Source organism: Bombus terrestris, chromosome 4, assembly GCF_910591885.1.
Source record: "Bombus terrestris chromosome 4, iyBomTerr1.2, whole genome shotgun sequence".
NCBI lineage: Eukaryota > Metazoa > Arthropoda > Insecta > Hymenoptera > Apidae > Bombus > Bombus terrestris.
Window position 1 is genome coordinate 17,936,772 of NC_063272.1, and position 21,967 is coordinate 17,958,738.

The 21,967-nt window shown below is 37.2% G+C and overlaps 1 protein-coding gene across 4 annotated transcripts in view; it reads right to left on the reverse strand.

Moving 5' to 3' along the window:
* Positions 1 to 21,967, reverse strand: part of LOC100649725 (1-phosphatidylinositol 4,5-bisphosphate phosphodiesterase epsilon-1) — a 128,729-nt gene that overhangs the window by 45,988 nt on the left and 60,774 nt on the right. For all 4 annotated transcript variants that reach the window (XM_048405259.1, XM_048405260.1, XM_048405257.1 and 1 more), the window contains 2 exons: positions 18,695 to 18,771; positions 1,852 to 2,149 (listed from right to left, as the gene is read on the reverse strand). The gene's annotated coding sequence lies outside the window, so the exon portion shown is untranslated. The remainder of the gene's footprint in view (positions 1 to 1,851; positions 2,150 to 18,694; positions 18,772 to 21,967) is intronic.

The following is a 21,967-nucleotide window of genomic DNA, read 5'->3' on the forward strand; positions in this document are numbered from 1 at the left end:
TCACTTGCAATTTTAAGCTAAAAGATCGTAGCATATTATCTAATTATTTCGTTGCATATCGCAGATACGTACATACGTATGTGATAATATTCGTATGAAATAGAACCGTATCATATTTGAACGTACATATTTAGCTCAAACATTTCAGAAATGGCCATTAATTACATTACACTAACGAATATATGAATATCTGCACCAAAGATCTGTTCCGCCATAGCACATTTGTTCAAAGCTACGCGTTCGTAGCATTTGACTATCTAAATATCTGGATGAATATATGTATGTTGTATATTTTAGCTACGTATCGATCGCGGGAAAACGAAATTTCGTGAAACGATACATTTAGATAAAAGAACACGACGAATATAACGAATCTATCTTGAAAAATGAATCTAACACTTGGAGAATTTAAGCTACTTCGTAGCTACTATAACGTAGTGTTTCTTGTAAAGGAATTAATTTTAGCGAGAGCACATAACGTCTAACTTTCACAGATCTATAGTACGTTAAGCCCCGGACCTTGAAACTTAATGATATCGTTGCTAGTCGAAAACTACCTGTCTTAATCTAGCTTTAGTACGAAGAATTTACACGAAAATCGTATGCTACAAGCTAAATACGTTAATCAGATGTACGTACGATATACACGTAAACGATTAGGGATGCATTTTCTTCCAAAACGCATTCCTTCTGTTCTAATTACCATAAACTACTACACGTACGTGTACAGTTGTATATTACAAGTATAGCAAGACACGTTTTCCATTCTTTTACCGCGATTCAGCGAACTTCAATAACGCTCCTTCTATGAATCATGGAATATCATTTATAAAACGCATTACCATAAATGGGATGCGATGGTTACGACGCAAAGGCTACCAAGCGTATAATTCCATAATTCGAATAATCGGTACACCATAATCAGTCAGATTTCGGTCTATGTTGCGAAAGAATTTCATTAAAATCAATTTCCTTCGTATCCCATTCGAATATCTTACTGCTGTAATCAAAATATCATAAAATCATGAAATGACAAAATAATGAAATCGACCGAACAGATGCAAGCAAATATGATTAACGATTTACATGGTGGCGAAACATCGGAATGGAATTGCGAACGATGAAAATTTGTGCCCCGATGGAGCATTCAAACGTTTCCGAGCGAAACATACAAAAAGACGAAAAAAGAGTAAAAAAAAAAAAAAAAGAAGAGAAAGGAGAAACAAACGTTTTCAAACGAAATCCGCTTGGTTGCGGGCAGCATGAAAATTTCATTTGTTTTCGCATCCCTGCGGACCAAAGCATATTGAACGAACAAAATCATAGCGGGTGACGGTGCAAACTTGACCTCGATTAAATTATTATGCTCGAAGGAGACGTCTCTTCGTATAGCAAAATTTCTATCTTGCCTGCCGAAGAAGGAAACGCTATATCCTGTACACGTCTCATTGTCTCGCTACGAAACAGAGACTCGGATATAAAGAGAGAAACGATGCGAGAAGGAAATATCGTAAAGGAACGGACGAAGGAAGCTACGTTGGAAAATTGTCTAAGAAATATGCGTGCGAAAGTGTGTAAAGAATCAGAATTATACGTTAGTTTCGCAGAGCAGCACTTGCAACATTTAAAGCGCGATGTAAGACGAGGTATTAGATTTTCGATATACTATTAGCTCTCGGCTTATTTCTCGGCTAAAATGCACCTGTATCGTTAGAACCGTAAGCATGAAAGAGCAACGTAGAATATATCGGAACAATGGTACTACTTTTTAGTAGCACTTGTTAACGATTAAGACTTGTTAAGACGATCGAGAATTGTTTCAAAATGCGATGATTATATCTTCGGACCAACCTTATCAGGTAATGATTCGGCCACGTGGGGTGGAGGAAGCGGAAGTGGCTGTACTATTCGTCGTTGACGGTGATGAAAACGGCTCTTCCACCCACGGCCACGGGTGGAATCGCCACTGTTCACCGTTGAAATCAGCCCGACGACCACGATGGGTAATCCCCACGTAGTTTTGCAGCCTGCATCAAGACGGCTCCATTGACCTCTACTTAACAGGATCACTAGGATCAGCTTTCGTCTTTCTCCTATTCTTTTCCGTGTCTTTCTTGTATTTTAACAACCACCACGTCCCTTAGTTGGCCTGAAATCAGAAAGAGAAAATCTCTGGATAATTTAAACGTACTATCAAACCGCTAAAAGATAGAAGATACTAGTACGTAAAGACGAGAGAAAGAAACCAGAGGGTGAAGCTAGAGAAACGAACTTTCGAATAAATTTATTCCTAGAAGATATTAGTTAATGTAATTTTCTAAATATATCCTAAAGTAAGACGACGAAATGTGCGTGCTGTGTCGAACGTTTGAAATTTCTCTATTAAATAATAGGCTATATAGCTAAAACTGGCCAAAATTTCGTACACGCGATACGAAGATACGATTAGAAAAGGACGATATTCTTATCGCGTATCGGAGCAGAAGCAAATCGTTTCGCATAATTGACAAAATGTAAACTATCGCGCTAATTTTTTCCATCGAATTATTTAAACAATTTGTCGTTTCTAAATTTCAATCAATATAATATACGATAATCGTGGTAGATATTAGTTAATTAATACACCGATATACCTATTTGATGTTTCTAATGTATTTAAATCGACATTTCGCACGGTATAACGAGACAAAGCGTTATTGTCTGCGCGTTACGTAGCGCATACGATATCGTAGCTGCATTACTCCAATAAGTCCAATACGTATCAATATCGATTAAATTATCTTCGCCACTCGTTCGTTTTCTTCGATTCAACGGATATTCGACCGATATTCCAACGTTTCGTCGTTTCTTTATCGACAAGAGCATTCGTTTCTGGTCAAAACCGTGCGCGTGTGACTGTCGCACAAAAGATTCGCTGGTATATTCGGGCAATGGCAAAAGGAACTTTCAGAAAGCGCAGCCACTCGTTGCAGAGATAGCTACCAACTGTCGTCAACGGAATACAACGGCGAATCCAACGACTCTCAGAGGAGCAATGTTAATTTCTGTTTCGTCCTTCTTTCTGGATTAAACGTCAACTGTTACGGCACGGCATTCCTTCTTCCCATTTTTCTTTCTATTTCTCCACTTAACGCGCGACTTTGAAAAATCTTCGCCAACTACGGCCGACAATTTCGTTCATTCGAAAAATGTTGCGTATCTACCTTGCTACTTTTTAAATATCCTTACGCGATATAAAGATAAAACGGTACGAGTCTAATAAAAAAATGGCAAGTGTCGCTTAAACTTGCAAATCGTTCAAAGTTTTAACGTAATCTCTTTAAAAGTGGTCGTCCGCGGTAGTTCCCTCGACGACGAAATTCGTCGTCTTTGTAATAGTCGTAGAGACGAAACGGCGGTCGAAGAAATCGCGATTACGCGTTTCCATCGAAATTCTCCTTGTTTGTTCGCGCTTTGCCAAGCGCTCGACTGGAAACGCTAAAGACAACCTTGAACGAAACGTAACGACCGTCCGGTTTAACGCGGATCCGCGGTAATTTCACAGAGGCAAAAAGCAGGAGAAGAGAGGAAAAGAAGATCAGGAATGCAATTTCGCGCGTGCCATGTCGGTGGTCAGCGATGTGATTTTTATAGGGTCGGAAAGTTACGACTTTCTTAACGTCAACCATAAGTACCATCTGCTCTTTTTGAAAAAATTAAGTTTCGTGATTTTATTTACCTTTTATGCTCTTTAAACTCGAAAACCGTGCAATCACATATCCGTTTACCCGAGAATTGTATTTTCGAACGTAGCGAACATCCTTGTCGTTAAAATTGAATCGAGTTGAATTATTTAACGCTTCGCTTTAGAAAACGTTAATACCTTGCAGATTTTTCGTAGACTTTTTCACAGTTGCAAGTATCATCGCACTAGTTTCACGTAGTACTTTGCTATCAAATTTTCGCGGTTCCATGCTTCGATAGATGCAACTGATCTTTGTTAAATTTCGTACGATCGTTACGTCGAAATGGAAGTTAAAGGAAATTACTAAAGAAAACGCGCGACTGCTTTTAATTTGTGATTCTTCATGAGGCGACTCTCCGAGTTTTATGAAGTTCCTGGTTTCTTTTCTTCCGCGAGTACTATATCTACTCGCGCTTTGATCGCTCGAGCATTCGTCTTTCGATCAATCTGCGTATAGGCGCGCGTCGACAACCTTAGAATGCTGTTCGATAAACCAGCTGCGTACTCGCAGCAAATCAAAGATCCGTTTATCTTTCATCCGTTTGATTTTACCTTTTTCTTTTACTTCCAGGAAAGACTTTCCTTTTATTGAACGATAGCGCTCGAGTCGATTATATTTCCACACGACGAAATTAAATGCCGCGTCGCTTAAATATTTCTAAATACGTAGTTCGCTCTGGTTATCGACGTTGCTCCGCACCGTCTCATACCGAGCCCGTGTCATGCGTGTTTTGCCTGTCTGATTCTCACTTGCTTTCGAATGGAGGATTTTGGTCGAAACTACGTTACAGTCACCGTTCTATGTTAAAAATATCTTAAGTTATCCGACTTCGGAAACTGTCTACTTGTTAGGAATACCGGATAGTAATAGATAGTGTAGCGTATTCTCGTGAGAGCTATATTTGTACGAAGCAATAGCAACCAGGTTTACCTTCGAAACGGTGCTGTTGTACAAGGAGGAACAATAGTTTACGAGCGAAGATTTCGTACACGTATAAGCAGCGCGTTGCTCAATTTGTTTCTGATATGATCTCGAAACGCGTACATACACATAAGCGCTTCCTGCAATTGCCTTCTGATTGCTATTAAACGCATTAATTTGCAAGAGCGGATAATTAATGAGAAACCACTTCGAGGGAAATTACTTCTCGTAATTTGATTTATCCTACTTATATCTATTTAAATAAAGGGAAAGGGAAAGGTAATCGAGTGTAAATAGCTTCGCGTGATTTCTAAAGCAGCGACTAAATATCTAAACGAGCAGGAGAGAGAAATTAACCAAGTTTAAATACGTTTGTGCGATTTCTAAGGCAACGAGGATTCGTATAATCGAATATCGAAATTGTTAAAAACTGAAGAAACATCGATTACATGAAAATTATTTCCTTTATAGTATTCGTTTCGCAGAAATTGTTCTAGCCGAGAATAAATAGTTTAAATAGTTTACGCGTAATAAGATTTACCGATGTGGAGAACGAAACGATGAGATGTCTTGCCTCCGTGTCGGCGCTACCTGCCGCATCGCTAAAGATTTCTAGGAGGCTCTCGAAGACTTTAAACAACGTGGGAACAACAAAGTCAGATTAAAGCTCGTACGAGCATCGAACGTTATAGTTAGACTTTAGAGAACTTTGCTACGGAGCTCCGGTGGCGAGTGAAGTAGACCCGCCACGGATAATTCTGACATCGGCAAACGATAAACGAACAACCGGTTTAGACACCTTGACATCGTGGTTCACGCGGTAAACGCAAAGGCCGGAAAAATGAAAATATCCAAGGATTCGTTTATGATAGAAATTAAGATCGATCTTAACGAACGTAGGATGCAACTGTGCAGCGAGTCGACGCGTGCGAACGAACAGAAAGAAATTTCCGGCTATTCCATTCGAGCTCATTTCGCACGATAGAAGTTTATCTCGTTTGCACCTTGCACGCTGTACGATATCGTAGCACGTTCTGTTTTTTCGCCGCAGATTTTATGAAAGCAGCGAGCGTACTTACGTTCACGAGGAAACTCCACCAGGGGGTAGAGAACGTTCTGTAACTTTTCAGGTTTATTAGTCTCGAGGGTGGTGCTCGCGTTCTTATTGAAACAAAGTTCCAACGCCGCTGACTAATTGGGGGATACGTTTCTTTCTTTCGTAACTGCACGGATTTTGAAGATTTTTATCTCGCGATCGCGCGATAAATATCGTACGTCTCGCTACTTTGACGTTCATACCACTTTTGTTTCGAAACGTTACCAGGACGTCGCGCGTGCTACACGGACAAGTACAGAAAAGGCAAGACGCGAAACGTGTACTAACGCTATCGCGCATAAATACGCTATTTACGAGTATTTTAGTAGAAGTAGTACAAATAATAGTTTGTAACAAATAACTTGTAATTTCTAGGCTTTTCCAGATCAGTCCCAAATTTGACTAATCATCGTGGCAGTGAAATTTCAAAAAATTTCGCGCCACGTACGTACGTAATAGATTTCAGCGAATCTTGTCAATCATCGTAGATACGCGTAAACGTTATTTTTTAATTCTTACCGATAGAATACGGTGGCGCCGTTTTACGAGAAAATTGCCACAACCTATACGCGTATTACGATTTTACACAGGTGGAAGATTTAAAAATTTTAAAAAGCCTGGAAAATTTTAGCGCGACTGGTAGGTAGTAAAGTGGAAATTGAATTCGATAAATTTCGGTACCAACGATTTCAAATACGTCTACTTCGAGTGAGCTCGTGTGTTTTAAATCGACCGAGCCATCCATCCATTTTCCGTGGCTTCGAATCAAATACGACGCGCTTGCAAGCAACTCGTCTTATTAATCCACAAACTGTCTGGCAAACGAACGAGTCGATTCAATTCGTCGGACTTTATATCGGCAAATTAAACGGAAGCCGTATACCAGTAGCCGAGTTTTCATTATAACGAGGAAAATAAAATATTGGTCAGATATCGTTTACATTAACAGCTGTCAGCCGTGTTCACAACGCAACGATTAACTCCGATGTTCCTGTCGTGTTCTTATTCGATAAAATATTATTGACCAATATGCGGGAAACGTTACCGTACATTTTGGAGTATAAAATATTACGCGCCATATCACGAATCGCAGATAAAATACCGGCGTGTTTTATTCCGTAGCTTTCTCAAAACAGAGAGCTTGAATTTTTTTAAACCAACCGTTTAACACGTTTGTTCGTTATTATTCGTTTAAACGATTAGGTCGTGCGTGCGATATCGATTTTAATTCGTAGCGCAAGACCGCAATGAAGAACCATGAAATTTTGAAAAAGCTTTTCGCATTAATCTACGCGAGACACGCATTTATTTATTCTTTTTTACCACTTCTAGCATAGTCTTTCTCTTGCTTACGCTTGCTACGCGAAACATATATGCGAAATATTAGAATATCGGGGTAAGTTTTGTATGAAAATTATGATAGATACGACAGGAAAGTGCGTATGTAATTTTAAATAATTCTATACAATTATGCAATGATCACGGATACACGGATCTAGAGTTGCGAAAAATAAAAATAACAAAGAATTTCATAAAATTATCACCGACAGCAATATCATTTTTATCGTGTATTATCCTCCTACGATAATTATTTTCAACCAATATTTTAATTATTTCAAGTTAGAAATAAATCGTAGCTATAATAACGTAACGAAAATGACGCTGATAAATTATACATAGGTATAAATGGCCCATAGGTACTTAAAAAATCGAGCTATTCACGAGTCGTTCTATCAACAACAACTGCAAATTTGCAAATCCTTTGTTCAAGTTAGATCCGCCAGTTTTTCGACTTTTTGGACCTTTTTACTTTTTCATCGACCAGTGAGTCTAGTTTTTGCGCCGCAGGTATTATGGTGCAATATCGAGCGCGTTTAAAGCTGACATAACCGACCGGAAAATCCATGAACACTCGGCTTTCTATACTTTGCGATCACCAGATCGAAGGTTCCTAGTTATTCGAGTATATTATTTTTCGAGCTTACGTACAACTCGTGGCGAAAGTTATTTACTTTTTATTCGAGTCTCTTTTGGTTTAAATTTATCATCGTTCTGGCGTTGACCGAATTATTGCCTTAAATGAAAACATGGCATTAGTAGCGACATATATTATTACAGTTTGGTTGATCAAATAATGGTATTAACGATAAACGTTCGCGTGGACATAGAAGATACAAACGAATTGAAAATACATCGATAAATCTGCCTGCGTAAATTGAAAACGCACCGATATGGAAATTTTGTTCACGCGTACAACAACGATACAATTTTACATTTTCACGAAGAAGTACAGCAAAGAATACGATCGAGTACTAAATTCTCTCCCATCTTCGCTATGTAAAACTACTTTTTCAAACAATTCTCAAACAGATGAATCTTCGTTGAATAGTCGTTGTCCGAAAATTAATAACGTTTGAAAAATAACGAATTACGATAAATTATAGCAAAGTATCTGTGTTTCAGTTCGGTTGAAGATCTTTTGCGTTATATGCGTCTTACCACATCTCAGCGACGTATAACGTACATACGTGTATCTAAGTTACAAACAAGTTCGATCTGTCGCAAGGAACGCTTTCAATTTTTGGTTTCGATCTCTTTCTCGCCGATCATTTGCATACTAAATCTGCTCGTACGTATAAAATGTTCGTTTAAAAGGATTTTTCTTCCGTTAAAAGCGTTTCAACGTAATCCATTAAAATAGCAGAGGACCGAGACGAAGATATCGGAATAAAGACTAAATTATTTTTCGCAGTTGGACGTTTTAAATCGCAAATTTATTTCTCATTTCGTGGTTTATCGGGGGTTGAACGTATCGCGTTAAAGTCGCCTCTCCTCTGTTTCCTTCCGAGCCTCTCTTACTCTCTGCTCCGCAACGCAACGGCAACGAAAGCTTTTATAAAATCGCGGTTAAATCTCATCATGGTGCGGCTTTTTCCTTTCTTTCTCGAAACAACGTTTCCAGCGTCGGCACGACGAAGCATCAAAGTGTAACGAGGAAAAATCCTGTCGCCTGCTCGTAGCGTGTACCTTCAGAGATATTAATATTATTCCTCCGGATTAACCTGTATTTTCATCGAGTTCGGAGTTTCTCGAGTTCGCGCGGCAACTTTGTAAAGCAATACGAAAAAGAAATTTTCCTTTTGCTTTATCGTAAATTACAGGTGAACTTTGTTCGCTCGACTATTAATTCCAATATACGTTAAACGGATATGCATGGAGATAAGTTTTATCGATATACAGTGGAGAGCAGAGAGTAGAGAGTAGAGAGTAGAGAGTAGAGAGTATAGAGTAAAGTAAAATTCAAATAATACGGATAAGCTGAACTACTTAACTGCTTTATCGATCACGTAACGTTGACCGAAATAGGAAAAATATTTTTTATACGATACTTCTTTAGCTTAACTCGTAACGTCAAATTTTCACTCAGAGTTTTCTTACGATTATAAACGAGGAACAAACGTATCGAGGCTAGTTAAAAGCAAACTTTAAAATTATATACATACAGACGAGCAAAAGTTAAATTTCGAAGGATCGCGTTAAATGAAACTAGTTAAAGAAGAAGAAACACGTTTTTATAGATTTCCAATTACGCGTTACCATGGAAGAAGATTCTGGGGAATATTTGCGGTAGATATCGAAGTCGAACGTGCACGTGTACCTGCGTATCTTTGAACAGACGGAAGCCAATTGACCGTAGTTCGGACAGAGGGTATGAGAATACGAGGGAAAGACGTGTAATATGTGGGTCGGTCGATGGGACTGTCTGTGTAGCCTATATCGCGCAACCTGTTCGGCAGAACGTTTACGCGTGCTTTTAACTTTCGCACTGCCGTACTTCTGCGTACGTTACGGCTCCAGCTATATTAACAAACGACAGTGTGTATGCGTACTCACGTTCCCAGTGACAGGGAGCTAACGGAAATTGCGAAAGAGAGCGGAGTTAACCACGAAAGGAAGCAAGTTGTTACGTACATAGGTTTACGCGTTCCAAGTTAAACGATTCCGACTTGCTGTTGGGCGAAACTTGTTGCCAGCTGAGCACTTTGTCGCTTTCGGATCGTGTTCTCGAGGGTGCATGGATATAGAGGTACGGTAGTGCTCTAATATTTATCAACCAGCCAGATCCGTTTAAAGCGTCGTATAACATCTTATGTTTGAAGATCGACCGCTACATATATAGTACAGCTTTATACTTATAATCGCACTTACTCGTTGCGCGTAAATCGCATCGAAAGTCATTTTTACAACATCCACGGTTGTATCGCCTTTTTGAAACTCATTAAGCACGCAATACCGCAAACGGATCTCGTCGAAGCACGTTTTTTAATTTTTTTCGAAGAGTCGAGGGAAAAAATAACCTTGACGCTTTTAGAATTTGTTTCGGATTCGGGAAAGCTGTCGCTCTGACGGAAGGCATTTTAGAAACGCGACACGAGATGCCATCGAATCAAAATAAAAGATATACGATATCACGGCTTTTCGCAAAATTGTCGTTAACGTCAGGGAAAGGAAACGAATGTCCAGTGACTTTGTTTATATAAAATGGGCGAAAATAGCAAAGGATAATTTTTCGTACAACGTCAAAGATCGAAATTCCAGTTTCTTCTAATTTTGTTCAATACTCTAAAGTTCCTACATATAAAGAACAAAGATGGATCAACGAAATTTCTGAACCTAATAGTTGCCGTGATATTCCGTGAATTATGTTTCCAACGCCCAACTTTCAGGCTGTATCGATACCACGAAATTTCGTTAACTTGGTTATTCGTTCGTTATTCGACGTATACTCGACGAAAGAACGGAAATTACGCGTTCATGAATTAAATCGACACGATCGAAAGAAATTACAGGAAATATAGGAAATGCAACTGTCTATATATCGTGGTTTATCGTATTCGAGTTGTGAGTTTTAAGAGGGACGCGAACCTTTCGACTAATTCATTTTATTTTTAAATCGATATTAAGAAGCGTTACGCGTTCGATCATCATCGTCCGATGGAAAAGCGAACTGCGTATACAATTTCACGAACATACGTAAGTGGAAACTATACATCGTACGTACGTACGTATATGCCAAGAAAATTAGCGCACACATGCCCAACTGCATCCCTAACGTACATACGCTCGTGATATAAAGTAACACGTGTGCAACGTGTAGCTCTCTAACGATGGACACGTTATCATCGCTACCGCCGAAGGTCCCGTGATCGATCCTATCAACTATCAAACTCCATTAACTCGTGCGTTCACCTGCTACCTGCCTACCATTATATACGTACGTAGGTACCTGCATTCACAGGGATCGGTCAGCTTTTGCTACGAACCTGACGCGAAACCTAATTTTGCCACGGACAAATAAGACATTTTGCTATAATCGCGGCGGGAAACCAACGCGATATGCACCCGTTGAAAATCTCCACTTCCTGTCACGTACGTCCGCCTGGATGGTTCAACGTCGTTTAATATAAAATTTTTGTTCCGCGAAATGAAACCACTAAATCCTTTAACGCTTGAATTTTCTTCAACCGAATCCTATCTTTATTACTTTGAAACTTTTCCACTTTCTAGACGGAAAAGACAGAATAAAATTACAAGAAACGCGAATCCACGCCGAAGGTTCGTTTCAATAACAAACAGATATTATGCTTAATAAATAGGCCAGGCTCGTGGGCGTATCTCCATCAGCGGAACGATATTCGAAGGATTTAAAGTAAAATTGCGAAAAGCTGAAAAAACATGTTTTGCAACCGAATAGCTACGATGATATTTTATCGCGTTCTATGATATATTCGACGATTAATTCGTTTGTACTTATTTATCGATTCTTTTGATTATCTCGTTCGTAACGATGTAACAACCACTTATTTTAACAGGCATTCTCGATTAATTTCGATCAGATTTTAATTCGCTATTCGATTCGGTTCTCGCGCGATCAGTGTCTACTGTCGCGTTTCGATACAAAGAGTTTTCGAAATTTACCCCAACCATCGTTTAAATCGAAAATCGAAATTGATAGGATTTGTAACTCGACGTGTTTCATCGATTATCGAAACGCGCATATTTATGGGTCACGAATTACGAAAGAACCGAACAAGGTCCGTTCAAAACTCTCGAGACTTGCATTTGATTTGATTATCAAAGTGACTTGGACCGATAAACTGTCTACCAAAGTCGCTCGAGTAATACGAATGGGGATGTAGCTACCTAGTTCTGAAGCACATTAAACTACTTTGACGGTTTAATAGCTGTCCCTGGATATTTTCAGGCTATTTCCACTATTCTAAAGGACAATTAGTTACACAATCGAAGCTGCATCAATTTTACTAAAGGTAAAAGGAAAATAACAACTGGCAGAAATTACCTGCTGTTATTAAAAATATTTAAATAATCGTTGCTGTTATACAACGTTCAATATGTGTAAGCATATTAGTTAGATACATTTAATAAAGATTATCTATTACGTAATTTTCAGTAATAATCTGTTAATAAAGAAAACGAGAAATTGGAAAAATTTCCCTTTAAAGAGACGATCTATCGTAGCTAACGAACCGACATACCTTGAAATATCTTTTTCTACATAAGCACGTATAAATTTATATTTGGATATTATATTTAATATTTACATCGGTAGCCAGTTACACAACTGTCTAAATATAAAACTCGCAAGCCTTCGTTATACCGTTACCTAATTGTTTCGATGTGACCTGTCACTTTATTAATACTATTAATCCCGTTAAAAATCCGTAGCATCGAAACACGTACAACGATCTCCGAGTTAGCGTAATGGCGTTCGGGATTGTACAACTATACCATAGGTTTCCACGAAGATCGATTACATCGTCAGATCGTATAACAAAGTTATCGATGATTTTATCAGACGCGCAACCAATTGCAGATCCTAAGGGGTGTTTTACGCGATGTCAACGTATATACGTACGTCTATCGTTGGAATATATCAGCATGTATCGTTACAGGTTAGCAAGGTTTTACGGAAAACGATTTACGACACAGCTACGGCACGTAGATACAATTATCAGTCGTTTTTTCCGAAATTTCCACCATCTCCGTCGCATCGTCGAAAGTATGGGGATTTTATCAGAACCGAAGATATAATACGAAATACGTAAGGAGAATTTGAAATTTATACCGCTGCACTCTGTTTCGCGTTTGATATATTACATAATAGACACGGACTACGCGCATAACGGTTAATTTTATCTGCCTTTGCTCTCGTGAAGTTTCGCGGTGAATGGCAATGTTGCGAATAATAAAAAGTTGGAAACTAAATGGGCATAGAGTTGCTGCTGACTGCGCTACAAATTTTTCCTGCAAAAAGCAACCGTTCGTGCGTTAGATATTCAAATAGAGAAAGCGGCGCGAACAGCTTTGTCAAAAGTTAAATAAAGTACAGTCTATGTTCTTTCATTTTTTTTTTTTTTTTTTTTTTTTTTTTACTTCAAAAGCTAGAAAATGATATTTCAAGTCAAATCCTCGATTTTTAATTACGTAACGAATCGATCGACTTTTTAAATTGCACGTAACATAACGTTCGAACCGTAGAACGGTTATATTTCCTTTTAATATCTGTCGTATTTATTCGTTCTAGTTTCTCAGTTCAGTTGCTTAAGTTACACGTTATTACGTAGTATAAGCAAAATTGAAAAAGATTCTGTTTAAGTAAAACACGAGTGTTCTCGTTATTATTAGGTGTAGCGTATAAAGTTAAAAAAGGAAATAACGCTACACGGACGAGTGGCGAAATTAGATTTTTAAAGGATCATACGGAACGTTCGAACGGGGTGAAATATCGCGGAGGAAAGAACAGCGTGATAAAATTTATAATTTCGCTTAAATCGAACTGTGACCGACGATAAAATGTATATTCCCGGTGTTTCGATAGGAGAAACCGATGAATATTATCCTTTTGTTCAGGATTCCTGGAGCCACGCCCAAGCAGGAAGTCCTGAGATCGATATCACGTGTGTGCGTTGTTCGCGAGTAATCCACAATCTTTTTAACAGCTCGTAGAACGCGAAGAGATTTCATTTGCAAGAAAAATTAATCCACTCGATTCTTTGCACTCTACGGAAATCTTCTATCTTTTACAGCGGATGCACGTACAAAGTTCCAACGATTTGGCCGATACGTCGCCATGGCCAAAGCGATACACTGCGATATAAATAGAAACCGAATTCTGACAAACGCGTTTCTTCGTATCGCGAAATATGTTTTTCCGCGACCACGAAAAAGATATTTCCCTCGTTTTTTTCGATTTCAATAACTTGTTGTCAACTGTACGTCAATGGTAGTTTGATTTTCAGAAATACGCGCGTAATATACGCGACGGATTGTCAATTTAGACAGCGACGTTTTGTCCGTCTGATAAACCGCTTTGGCGCGTGTCAATTCGACCACAGTACCACGCTCGTGTGCGAGTATTAGGAAACTCGATCTACGCTCTAATTGTTCTCCGTTTTCTCGTGTCGTATCGCTGCTTTGAAATACATAACCGCGTATAATTAAAAAAAAAGAAAAAAAGAAATCTGTGTCAGAGCAAGAAGTTTGTAGAAGAAAAATATACGATATTATAAGTTGAATCTTACTTCTTGGCGTCTTACTTCCGAGAATTCGCCGCCAGCTAGCGAGACAAGGACTGAAAGGCTCGAAGGAAACATTTGTGTTTTCTTATTTTCATATATTATATTACAAGTTGAACGCTACGCATCGTACAAAACATTGGATAGCAGTGGACAACGATAGATAATACTAAATACTATCGTAGAAAGTACTCGATACTTGTTTGCTCGAATCTCTCAGTGGATAATCGTCGAAAGAATATCGCTACGCCTCCTAGTTGATTCGCATCGTGTAATACCATTTGATATTGCATACGATAGCGATCAGAATTTCGCACATACAGACCCGAGACTTTTTTACGGGTATCGTACATCGTTTCTATCGGATAAAACGTTCATTTTCGACTAAATAACAACTAAATAGCACGAGTAAATAATACATACGAAACGGTTTCAGTTACGTCGTGATTTACATGATTTTTATCTTTTAAAAGATTTCTCCGTTATGAAATTATCTTTAAACACGTTCAAAGGACGAGCTGTTCTTCGTTTTAACTGGTCAATCGTTTGTAAAAACCTTTGAACGCGGAAACGGGAGCGTTTAAGTAATGTTTTAGCTGCAAAACGAGTTACATACTTCGTTAACCAATTACGTTTTTACGAATCTCTTTTGTACAGGAAAAAAGTTTAACCAGCTCAATTAGTCTTCCGTATAACGTTATAGGGCGTTATAGTGGCAACGTAAAGGCCGAAGAGCCTCTTTGATGGATGAATAGAAGCCGGGTAAACGTTTTACATATGTATAACGAACTAGATTCCGTTATATCGTCCTTTCTATTCTCCTTTTCGGCTAACGAAACGTTGTTTGCGTTCCTTCATTTTATACCGACATTTTACCGAGTACTTATACAAAACGACATCAAATGAAACGAGCGGTACAAAATGGTTTTCCAGTAATTTAGAGCACGATAAATTAGGCGAGGTAATCGAGGGAATGGAGAATGGACACTGAAATTGCAACGTAATCAAATATTTTCAGAAAATGTTCCATTTTCCCCTTAATTTGCCATTCATAGCCATTAGATTTATGTATATTTGAAACACATTCTAACGCGATACTTGTTTCTTTTATCAATTCCATTAAATAATTTAGAAGCGTATTATACATTCGTCTGTTTCTACTTTTGGCGGAAAATTTGCTTCCTCGTTTACTGTACAGTTTTATGCACATATACTTACGCTAACTATGTTCGCATGTAGCGTTTTACAAAGACGAAAGAATTAAATAGCGGTTCGTTGTATCTTCGTTTTAAAAATACGTAAATTTTTCTAGCGTTTCGAGTCATTCTTTTAGACATGATAATTTGGCAAATTATTTGTTATTTACGAACGCTTTATTACTACTTTTTGTCCATTATATGTGCACGTATAAATATGTGTGTAATAAAACGTATAATTCGAGTAAATGTTCGTTCGTCAGTCGCATAACATTTTTAAACTTTGCTCTATTTAGTTATTGGAATTAACGATAAAGTTCTCAGAACGATATAAACGACAATACAATTAACTTTGCGTAATATCACATTAACATCTTGCGAATAAACAAATTTTACTCGTATTCCACCTTTTACTTGAATTTTATAAAAGATCTTGAAATATTAATAGCCTGGCAGAAATACCGTATAACGCGATAATATTATCAAAATAATATCGTTTTATCGAATGTTTTTGACTGTTTATATTTCGTACATAATCTCGAACATTTAAACTCTGCAACTCTGTAAAAATGTAATAAATCGAAAACAACAGAATTACGTTTATACAGGAATATCGAGATATTATTGTTTTTTTTTTTTTTTTAATAGCAGCATTTTGTAAATAAAATTAAGTTTAGCTTAGTTTATATCGTTCAAAAAAAAAAAAAAAAAGAGTCACACCGTGGCAACATTTAACTTATTTAACGAGGTTATCGCAAAAAGTTGGCACGCATCGACATAAATTACCGACTCGATCTGAACGAACAGAGAGAGTGCAACGTGATATCAAAATTATTTCAACTTCGTTACGCCGTATTATTTTTCTCATAATTTTGTAAAACAAAGATAAATCTTAATTCTACACCGATAGCGTAAAGCGGCCGTTAATAATTCTAAAAGGTACGAGCGAATTAAAATGTAGAATAAAAAAAAAAAAGGAAAAAAGAAGGAGATAAATTCAACGTTACATACTTATTTGTCGATCTACCGATAAATCGATATTGCTGTATTTCAAATTTAACGTACGAATTTTTATTACGCGATAGTTCGTATTTTGCCATTCGTTAACATTTTACCTGTGGGTCATGAAGGTGTACTCCGTATTTCCAATTTAACTTTATACGGATAAATTCAAAATAATTATCGATGGTATACCTTGTGCATTATTCGGATTAATTTAACAGGGAATGCAAATTGAACGTTTAATATCGGCTTATCAAAATGCGAGATACATGTAAATTTTATTTTTGTCTGTATTATGCACGAAACGCACATACGTACGTGTATTTCGTATGTAAAAGTTTATGATTTGAATTACGATAGAGGATATTTATTAATTTATTTAATTTAGGAAGATGGTATATTCCTGATCGTTTTTTCTTTTCTTTATTAAAAGTAATTAAGTCAGGTTTTGACGAGTTCGATGACCGGGAGGAGATGGCAAGTTATTTCGTTTATAAGTACAGTTTGTAACACAATATCAATGGAAATTTTTCTACGTTACTGTGTTCACTAATCGTAACCAAATATCGATTTAATCGGTATATTCTTACGTCGAATAAGTGTCTATCCGTTTAAACGTAATACACGAACGAGGATCAGAGATACAAAATTTTACATGTTCTTTCGGTTATTAGTTGTTCTTCTTACACGTATGTAAAATATCAGTCGAATTAACAAATGAATTTTCACTTGCTTTCAAATACATTTCCTGAAAAATCGAACGACGAACAAGCGCGAAATTTTGAAGCTGTTGGAATGTGAGGATATTTGGTTGGCGAAACACGTCTACGCGAACCGGTGCAAACACTTCAATTAGATTAGCTTGTGTTCGCGAATACGTACGTTGATTGTCGGCAGTTTCGGAAAGTACGGAATTTAGTACATGCCCGCAACTAGTCGCATATGTAAATCAACAAACAAATCGCAACATGTCTGCAAGATTTACGTATTTCAAGGAATTCCATCGAATTAACGAAATTTGTTAAATTTATTACACGTGGCTGCTATCGATGAGGGCATAATTTTATATTATCGATCTTTTAACGTAATTTTTTGTTAGTGGCGTATATATACAATTCCATCCAATTTATCCAATTTAAAAGATCTACCTATTCTTTGTAGGTTGAATTAAAAGACTTTTGGCCAGCAACTCGTACGGATTTCGATATTACGTGTATACAGAAACAAATTGAAAAAATTATTAAAGCAGTTTCCATAAGAATCGAACAAACGAAATTCAGTCAAGTAATTTAAGAATTTAGCAAGAGAAACGAAGGATAAAATTAAGTAATATATCGTAAACGTTTGAAGGCACTCTGTTCAATGTACGTGCATTATTGCGTGAAAAAAAACCAGTAAAACAAGGAGATGAAAAAAACAGGAATCTGTAATTCGTAGAGAAATCGGAATAATACGAGTAAATACTCTTTAAAACGGAAAAACAATGTAGAAGCTAAAGAAGAAGAAGAAGAACGGACAAATATATGGGCTAAAGGAGACAGACGAGTACGAAGTTGTTCGCTTAAAAGAAAGAATTCTTCGTGTATAGCAAAGTACAGAGGTAAGCACTTTGAAATATTTGCGACTAAATCGGTAATTTATCGATTTATCGCGTCTTAAAAAAGATATCGTCGAGGAACAGTTTAGGGCAGTCATATAAAAAATGTACATAATTGTAACGTATTTCAATGAAAATACGATAATGTTATTTAAATTATGCACATATATATACATATATATGTGTATTAATTTATTCCTGTTGTCATATCGATAACAAAAAACTGGAGATTCATTTTCATAATAAAAAAGTGATCACGTTCGTACATATAATTGCTATATTTGTACATATACTTTTGCCGATCGTTTACTTATGGTCGGTCGGTACCTAGCCGACACAAAGAGTACCCGATAAATTTGCAAACTCGATTTTCTCAGAAACGTGGCGTCGTTTGAAAAAAATGTTATTGTATATTTTCGACTTATCTTTTGCCAGCTCGTACTACGATTACCGTCCCATCCTGTATTTAAAAACCTTTTTTAAATACATACATATGTATAGAGTAGACGCTTTTTTCTCGCTAGCGGAGCAAAGCGTTATTTGAATAATATTTTACTCACCCTCTCGAATTTAATACCGACGACATTAACGCTGTCTCTTCTCCATACTTTGTGCACTTTTGACGAGAACTTGTAACCTGCAATAAAAAGACACAAAATTTATCTCGCGTTACGCAATACCATCTTCGTCGTATAAATTAATTTCTTTGAATATCGTCAGACATATTTTTTACGAGATTAGTACACATCTTTCGTTTTACTCGTTGACAACTTCCTCTTTCACCTGCTACAATACACTGTAAATCGCATTATATACCTGTTACATAGTGTACAATACCATAAACGCTCGGATATTCTTTCTCTTGTAAATAAATCCGCAGCTTTTCTTGATTTTCTTGTTTTTAAAAAAAGATCGGGGAAGGCGCGTTAAACAATATGTTTTTTTACGAATACACGCATCATAAAGAAGCGATTGCGATAATTCGTACTAAATAGCATATCATTGAATTCTTTTGTAAATGTAAAAGCGTTCGATTAAATGAACGTAAAGCCTAAAAATACTTGCGGTAATTTTATAATCGTTAATTGTGTTTAATTGTTAGCCACGCTTTCGTAATTCTATCGCAGATAATAAGACTGAAAAGTATATAGAATGTAAAAGTAACGATTCCACAGAGTTATTTGAAACTGAAACTGAAACAGAATCAAAGGCTGTAGCGTACAATAGCTGTTATAATTTTACTGGTCTTGTTTCAAAGCCATAGCTATTAGTAAGTAAACGATATCGGTTAATAAGACCTTCGTAAAAGCAGCGAAATTGTAGTAAACGAGAAGGGAATTTTTCTACCGTCCACTTTTTCCTCGATAGCACGCTCTCTGTGTTGTAGACCGTCGAAGTAACAACAGAGAGTGCTTATTAAAGAGGGGGAGAGAAGCGCACTGGCGAGGGAATTAAAGCGACGATAATAATCAATCGATAATACGATACAACCTACGGAATATAAATTTTCTTCCTGAATCTTGAAAATAGATATCCGGTGCGTTACAGAGATCGCGCGAGTATCGTTCATAATTATTTGAACCGTTTTGAATCATTTGGATGACGTTCGAACGAGTTTTCTTAGCTATCGCTGTATGTAATTAGCGTCGATTCGATCTGAATTAAATTCGTCTAATATCAAAATCAATATCGTCGAAAGCGTTAGTTTTTTGAGAAATGCGGGAAACTGTTCTTCCACGTTTTATTTTGTTCGTCAAATTTAATAACACGAAATACGTATTACTCTTGCACATTTTGTACATTTTCAGCCCTAGGATATTAAAGAATCGCCATTAAGGGACCCCAAGAAACTTTCTCGTACGATATTAAAGAACCGATTTAACTTAATTGCTTACGGAGTAACTTGTCAATATAGCTGTGTCGCAACTTGCAATCACCTTTTCGAAAATAATCGAATAAAGTGGCTGTATTATATTTGAAGAATTACACGGCTAATCTCGTTCCGATATAAGTTCTAATAAAGATACAGAAAGCGGTAATATTAACTAAAATTGCTTATCGTTTTATACGCTTTAATTTAAGGTCATTAACGTCTGTAAATAATATACGATAATAGGACACAAAAGTTAGGTAGCAAAGAGAATTTATCGCACCGATCTAAGAACCGCGATATTAAACAGAACCAACCTGCTACCGCTGAAGGTGAGAAGAAAATAGAGTATTTATGAGCAGTGGAACATTTACAGATGGTCCACGATGGCAGATATAAGCAATAGGAAAGTATTTTAAACTACTTAGACCAACAGGATAGTTACGGCACTTGCGAATCGATTTGCATTCTATCAGAAAGCACGAGAAGCCTGTTTGCGTTTCTACTATGAAAAGTACAAATTTCTTATGCAAATGGTCTTTAAGAAGAGCTAATCGTTGCGCATAGATATACGTAGCATCTCCAAAACCCTGTTGTTTCGCGTTCTTCTCAAATTCCGATATCAAATTTGAGCGTGCAAAAAGGAAAATCGTAAAACAAAACGCACAAAATTTCCACGGTAAAATACCCGTTGTAATATTTAGGAAATGAAACTTTTCGTTTATATTTCATTTCTTCGGTCGTGTTCGTAAAGATATAAATTTGCATAAACGCGCATCGTGTACCTATAAACGATCGCTTATCGACCGACGAGATTCGGAATTATCGTTCAAAGTCGATCGATCTTCCTGCAGTTTTCGCTGCCGAAGCTTGTGCCGTACTACGAGCTTTGAAGTTTATTCAAAAAACGAACCAACGAATTTTCGTTGGTACCAAAAGCGTACTAGCGTTAAAAGATTCGGTAAAAGTAAAGAGAGCGGTAATTCGTAGTATCGTAGATACTATCGTAGATACACCGCGATACGATACTCGAAAGAATAAAAGAAGATATTTCGATCCTTTTTCTTCCTTTTTCGTTGCATCGCGACGCATCGAGGCGTCAAAGGAAGCGAAATACTCGTAACTGTAAAATTAGTTGGCGCTTAAAAGGCTGAAACATATATATATATAATGTTCAATAACGGGGTAATTCAGGGATCGATTCTGAAGTCTGAAAATCGAGGTTTTTATTATGAAACGATTGGATAAAATACAAAAGTGAACAAGAATTAATATGCGTCTATAACAATCAATAACGATGATTATCTAAACGGGAAATTATAAGTCTTTGGTGCAATGTTTACCTGAAAATCGAGAATCGATTTTCAACGTCCTGAGCTACCGATCTTTCTTCTTCGGTCCTAAATCTTAAATCTTCAGTCTTTGCAATCTTAAACAATTATTCTATAACCTTGTCTGTCTCTCTAATGTAACTCTCTGTCCGTCCGTCTGGGAAACACGTGCTTCTTCACTGGTCGTCCGTGCAACAAAGGAAGATCGGTCTCTCCGTTAAACACAGCCTGTCGTGCTACCCGTACAAAAAAAGAATCCCTATCCTACAAGGACTCTAGGGATTTTACATATATACCTATACATATACCTTCCGTTCCAAAATTTTATAGCTCCATTTACGAATTCTATTTTAGAAGGTTTCCGAAATCCACAACCGAGACAAGAAAGAAAACAACCAACAACAAGAAATACAATCTGGAAAAATTCAGACTTGCTATTATATCGCCGACGATAACGTTACCGTCAAAGGTACGTACTTTTGCCGAAAAAATCATTTTAATCGGCGTCAAAATAAATTACGTCAAAGTTTGATTCGTTCGCGTTTCTTGTCAGCGAAAGAAATCCAATTACGTATCTAGAATACGTTCGATATTCGAGCCTTTGCCAGGCATATCGCAGCGAGATGTCCGAA